We start from the raw sequence: 7,600 nt of genomic DNA on the forward strand, positions 1-7,600 counted from the left end.
ATCAGTTTTCTCAGGCATATGACAGGTTATCATAATATATGTATAAGTTTGTATTGTTTGATGTTTGCAACAGGAAATCAAAATGTCTTTATACATCTTTTTCTAAAATGATAATATATGTACAAAAGAAATAGTTTACGAAATTGTCTTCAATCCGAAAAACTCTTGCAAATTATCCTCTGACATATAAAGTGGTTATCGCAACTTCTTGTAACTGCCTAGCTTTTTCGATTTGAATAACAAATTGTTTATATATAATCCTCGTAGTAAGTTATGTAGTCGGTCGGTCGGTCATTTATAATTAGTTACTGAGCTCTGCTCTCCTCTACTCTGCTCATCGCAGCTCTGCCCTGATTAGTTCAGCACATCTCAGGTCCGCTCAGCTTTACTCTGCCCGACTGAACTGAGCTAAGCTAAGTTCATGTATCCGTTTGTTAGTTGATAATGCTGTGACACATTTTACATCCCTTCTATTAACAGTTTTTAAATACTTTAACAACCACTTAATATGTCAGGTGATAAATGGAAACCATAACGATATGTCTGGGTACTTCGCATTTTTCAGCAACTGAAAATTTACATTTTATTACTACACATAATTATCAGATGATTTATATTATAAATTATAAAATGTAGATAAATAGATAGTTATTTTTTATTTAACTGGTAACTGTTGGAAGTTGTCAATTAATTGCTATACAAAAAATACATGTATTTGATCACGTTAAAATATATCTTATTTATCTCATTTACACAAACATGAAGTAGTTTGTACGACAATGAACTTCTTTAACTGTCATATGTTACCATATATGTATATGCTACAAATTTCGAAGAAGATAACGCCAATTCTCTTACAATTTTGCAACAGTTGTTATACATTTAAAAAAATATTTTGTACAAATCCTGTTTCAAAACATATTTCTGGTTGCCGTATAATTTGCCGTTCATCATTAAGAAATATCTGGCGTATGTACACAAAGTATGCTTTTTGCAAAACGCACTTGTGTATCATTCTATTCTGAAAAGAAAATATGAATAATCACAACAATCTTTTTGATAACTCTATGTACACCAATATGTTTTGTATAGAATACAATAGATAAAAGAAACATTAGCAATAATAATGATATTTCTGCGCCGCTTGTATTGAAACAAAATATGGTTTATATTTGGATAGAAGGCCTCTAAAAAGATTAAATAAATTTGGCTCAAATCAAAAAGCACAATATTGTAGAGCTTCTAGTATAAGAAACTTTGATATCGTATGGATTAATGGAGTCGAATTTATATAGTTTATCTTGCACGATTCAGTACATTGATAGTACAGTTTGAATATTTTGCGTCAACATCTATTTTGATAACAAAGTATGAAATACAAGAAGAAATATAATTCTTTCTCAATTTGATAAGCTTACTCAAATAAGAAAATTTGCATATTTTTCATATTCTAAGCAATTTCTTTGGCTGTCATTATTCTTATACAATAACTAAAGTATTTGCCTCTTATTTCTGTTGAACCTTTTTTCAGGGACAATGTATTTAATGTTAGGAGGTTATCCAGCTAGTTTTGGTGAATATTGTCACTAAACAATAAACTAAGCTGTAGTCCCTTTTTGATTGTTTACTCTATAGAACTGCAAAATAAAGCAATCATATTATTAAGCTGAAGTACGGTCTATAGACATTTTTACTATGGAATAAAAACCATCTATAAGATACAACTGCAAAGGTTACGAAGGCGAAACTAGTTTTAGAAAATTTGACGTGAGTGCTTTTGACATGTAGATTATTATATGTTGATGTACTTCAAAACCACTAGCATGTGCTTCAGACGATTTGCGTTAGTATCGAGGTTTGTCTACCCTGCTTTTAAACTATTTCTGTAGCTGGCATACTACATCAGGAATAGCTTAAACCTTTACCAGATATGTCTATATATATTTTAAATCTATATCCTGTACTCTTTTTCTGGCCCTTAAAGCCAGCAATGATGAAGCTGTCACAAACATTGTGCTGACTTTGATTGACTACCATAATAACAATTAGTTTTTTAAGCACATGCCACTCATACAGTTTAGCTTGAATGCATTTGGCGTATTTCCTTGTATTTGTTTAAGTTTCTGCTGACAATTTGTTGTACTATTGAGCGAATCAAGACAGTTCACAACAGAATTGACCTTTCCTCATAAAAACGAAACAAAATTATGTCCTTTACGACAGAAACTACAATTGCGTTTTTCTTTTCAGAATTGATGTCATAAAATAGAATCTGAAACTCTAAAGATTGCCAAAACGGCAAAATTTAAATTGTAAAACGTTAATGTTGCTAGCTTGGTTTGATTGGTTTATTTCAGGGACAGTTCTAGAGAAAGCAAGGAACCGTCTTTGCCTCCTAGCACCGACTTAAGCAGAATTTACAAATCAAGATGGTGAAAAGTTTAAAAAACTCCCATCGTTGTGTTCACTACGTCACACCAAAATCATGTATGTAATAATCCTATGGTAAAGTTCTGTTTGATATATTTATTTCAGTTATTGGTTTCTATATATTACAAGAAAAAAAAACAACACGAAAACTTAGTGGAACAATACAGATGAAACAATGTTTTCGTTTTAAACAGAATTCAAGTTTGTGAAAAGTTAATAAAATACTGGAGTATCACATTTAAGGAATATATTAAAATTGTTCAGTTTTATTCAGTTGTTTTTTAAATCAAAATTATTTTAAAAATCATGCAATCCTTCGTTGTGCTGTAGCTTGGTCTATGATTGACAAAATAAGTCATTGATACACTCCTGATGAGACAAACATACCTCCCAATAAACAAAGGATCTTTTCTTCTAAAATACACAAATAATTGTTTAATGAGTCACGGATCACAAATATTGTAATACAATATTCAAAAACACATTTATCTATTTCATTAAAAAGTTTCATGAATGCTTATTCAGATAAATAGGGACGTCCCGGCCGGGATGTTAGGGTCGTTGACTTCTTACCACTTGCCCATCTCCTATGTAGGTTCGAATCTCGAAAGAGAATCTAAGCTTTCAGCTTAAGGAACGTAAGTGGTTTTTCTAAGAAAGCAGTAAATTGTTCTACCACCAGTAAAGATGAAAATTCCCTCATATGACACTTACAGTGTTTGTACTACGTTAAACTCAACCAAAATGTAGATCAGAAATTTCTTTCTTTCTTAGTAAATCGTAGACTAAATAATGATTTCATTGCATGTCTTTTGAACTCTTATCATACAATCTTTTTAACATTTGAACAACACAGTTATATGTTTTTGTCGACCTCACTTGTAAACTTAAATTCTGAAAAAAGAAAATTGCACAAAGGCTGTCATTACATTATTTAAATAAGTGCAAATTGCTCTCTCGGTCGGGTCTAGCGTGTTCATCTCTTAAATAAACATTATTTCATTTGTTTTATATGTTTGTTGATTCTTGCAAGGTCTTAAAGCAACATTTATATCTTTTTATAGAATAACTGATATCTTTTCGGATAAATGAAGAACAGGAAAAACACTGAAAGCATTTTTTGTTTAGTTATTATTGAAATGATGTCACTTTCAAACTGCAATTGATGTCTTTAAACAGTCGTAGGTAATTTGAGCTTCCTGAAAGTGATCCAATCTTTATATTAATCGCAACACTAAGACAATTTATAATTACAATTATAAAACTTATTGATATGTAGCAGTGTTTAACTGTAATATTTTAGATTGTAGAATTCCATGGGAATTTTGTAAGATCTTTAAGTAATACAGAGGATGTTTAGTTTTTTCTATAAATACATGATATATTTTCATCGAGTGGTATGGAAATAAATATTTTATGAGTGGCCGTAGACACGAGTGAAATATGATAGTTTTCATGCAACAAGATAAAATGAATCATGTTTTTATATAAAAACTTGAATTCTTTGTTTATTATATACATGTACATTTGTCCCTTTTTTAACATTACATTTTTGTGCATTGACTGACTTTAGAAGAAAAAGGTCCGCCAAGACACAAGTGAAAATACGGAAAATATGTTTCACTGCAGTGAAGATATAATTTACAGTGAAAAGACGGAAAATGAAAATTCTTAATTTCATCAATGTTTCTCAATATTTCGTTTTTAAGTATATAATAAAATACAAACATTTGCATCTAAATATTTCAATTTCCACTGTGAAATGATCAAGGTGAATTCATATTTGACTTTTATTTCTGATCTAATTGCATTTAAAAAAAAGGAAGTTTAAAGATTATGTATAATTGATTCCTTAAATTATCATTTAAGTAACTTTCGTTAAAAGAATGACGAAATCACATTACATACTGACATAATAATATGTTTCTGTCGAGATATCATAAATATATGTTCTGAAGAGCCACAATATGCAACAATGTTTCTTGATTTTTTTTCAGATTTGTTGGTTTGTCTCTTTGTAATTAAAGTAACTTGCTCTTTGAACAATTATTCAATATATTTCTAATTGATATTTTAAGAAATCCTGTATGTGACTGACATAGCTTTATCTTTTGTGTATGCTAATCAAATACAGATATTTAAGTTCTTTTATATACTTAAGTATTTTTATGTTTTCAATGTATTAAATGTTTACAGCAGATTTCGTTATGAAATGAACCAATAACATTGTACTAAATTTTCTCGTTATTTAATGAAAACGAATAACAACGACTGCACTGTAAAGCAAGTTCTTATACTTTATTTCAGCCTGTATGTGAAACTATGTCGATTTGTTATAACTTTGTTGCCTCGTGTTGTGTGGATCATTAAAAGGTTTGTAGACCATTAAGAAAGTCAAGATTTTATACAACGAATAACTCTGAATTGTGTCGCCATTTGTTAGCAATTAAATAATCCATGAATAAACATTGCAGAAAAAATACCAAATAGACATATTACATCATAAAGATCAAATGTGGAATGTGATTGATATTTGAAATCCAAAAAAGTATGGATAAACTGTCTTTGGTCAATTTATTCACAGTATTAATTTGACTTCATCAGATTGCATTTATTAAATGTTGATTTAAAATTTTCTAAATAAATAAACACCCGAGCAGACGATGTCAAAATTGTATAAATACATAATCTGTCTTTATATTGGCTTTTGATTTATGACTTTATATTGCATTTAAACTGTTTAATCATGCTATGATATTGATATGTTATGGGATTTAGATGGGCGTCTATGATACTCTAGTACTTTGTTATGCATATCTGCATTCCAACTATCTGAAAATGAAGAATATATCACTTGTTTTATCATATCAAGCGTCATATATGGAATTTATTTTGCATAACTGAATAATAATGCAATATTGTTCAGTTTCACTCCGACCATAAGACGACAATAATATTCAGTTTCACTCCGGCCATATGACGAAATAATTGTCGTCTACCGATACATATCGAGGAAATCATGTTTGGTCCAAGGGAAACACTATCAATTGAAATTCTGCAAATTAATTAATTGAAATTCTGCAAATTAATTGAAAACGCGTTTCCTTCGAAACTACAAAATATGCGTAAGTAAAAAGTAAATCATCAAATCAATCATAGACCACTATTAGGATCGTAGTACAATTATTATTATTATTATTATACATATCGGAAGGAGTGTCAGGAAAACATCACAATACATATACACATTATAAATCTGCTCAATCATATGTTATTTCCTGAAAATGTAAATCATCAAATAAATCACTGAACATTATTAAAATCATAGTACAATTATTTTTATACATATCGGAAGGATTGTCAAGAAAAAAATCACTATACATATACACATCATGCACCTGCACAATCATATGTCATGCCCTGTAAAGAGAAGCGAGATGTTACGCTCGCTTAAAATGAAGCAATGGTCAGCTGTGCAATGAATACCTTAAGCAGAGCCGAATAAAATGTTTCCTAGTTGCATATCTATGTTGGTATGCGCAGTTGTTGAAATTTAAGGGGAAACGTTACGGCACGAACATTTCATTACGTTCGTACTAGTTGTACTTGTTCGGCAGGACAGGTACACTTCAATCAACGTCGTAATGTGCCAGGAATCCGACAACATATGTCTTACTTATATAAAGATAGCGTTGCTCGTAAAGGTATATCATCCGTGGCCGAGTGGTTAATGTCGTTGATTTCAAGACATTTGTCCCTCACCGCTGTGGGTTCGAATCACAAGGACTTTGGATTTTTTCATGTGAGGAAGCTATCCAGCTAGCTTACGGAACGTCGGTGGTTCTACTCAGGTGCCCGTTTGTGCCTGAAATAATGCACAGAAGGGCACCTGAGGTCTTCCTCCACCAGTAAAGCTGGAACGACTCGATATGACCTATACTGTGTCGATGTGACGTAAACCCCAAAACAAAACAAAAAAATAATAAGAAAATAAGTAAATAATATTCCAATTAAACGATAAATACACTTTACTAAAATGACAAACAATACAACAGTCGTTTGTTCATATGCAAAACAGTTCCCATTTAGGTGGAGAAAACGAATTTACGCTGCTGGTTTAGAAAACTACAGACAGTTGCACAGTCCATTAGTTGTACATGTATACGGAGATCAGAAAATATTGTCTTCCCATTTGAACAACATGTTAATAAAAGCATAAACTAGAAAAATTAAAATTGGTCATGAAATGTAAAGCTTCTGTATTTGAATGTTTAAAGGCTCTTTTATTTTATTGACGACTCGCTAAATATAGCGTGTTATTCCGCAGTAAATCATGCGTCTTATTCAAATTTATTTAAGACTTGGTTGCTTTGCAGCCGAATAAAGATATGGTGACTCTATTTAAAATATGATAAACAATATTAACAAGGAACAGCGGCGTTTAATGAGTGTAACCCTCACACGACCTAGCAACATGAACCACCGGCAGGGAACCCAGGAAGACTCCAAACAAAAACAGGACAGAGCACACGGCGGAGCACGGACAGGATAATCACTTAAATGATACTTAACTAGAAATAAAAATTACCGGCAATGAAAATAAAGAAAACAAATAATTTATTGATTAATATGCCCACAAAGTTACGTTCAAAGGGAAAGGAGATGCAAGATTTCGGGAAGGGAGGGGCAAATTGAAAAAAACTAGGGCCAAAAGGGAAATACTTACCAAGACGAGAAAACAACAAGGGACACAACAAAAGTGTCACCAAAAAGTATGAAACAACAAAGACATACATCTGAAGAACACAGAGGGGCGTTTGCATTTTATTAGCATTTTAGTTATGCAGATATTATTAAACGAACCTATTTTAATGTGAAAAGGGAAATATATTGTTGTAAGTTATTAAAGTAGTCAATTTTGCCGTGTTGGGCTTTCTTTAGGGATTCTGTATTTATCTATTTTGCCAATAATATTTCATTTCAACGAATATGCTCGTCTTTAAATACAAGTTTAATGTAACGTCAAATTAGGCAATAGTACATCTGGCATTTATCATGTAATATCAATTTCGTCAAAATATTAAATTTATAATGATGCGTCATCATAATGGCATCAAGGTATTAATATGATAAATTATTTACAGTTTTTTTTCAAATTTATCTTATTATA

This window comes from Ruditapes philippinarum, unplaced genomic scaffold (assembly GCF_026571515.1).
Source record: "Ruditapes philippinarum isolate M1 unplaced genomic scaffold, ASM2657151v2 ctg3883_1_1_1_1, whole genome shotgun sequence".
Lineage (NCBI taxonomy): Eukaryota > Metazoa > Mollusca > Bivalvia > Venerida > Veneridae > Ruditapes > Ruditapes philippinarum.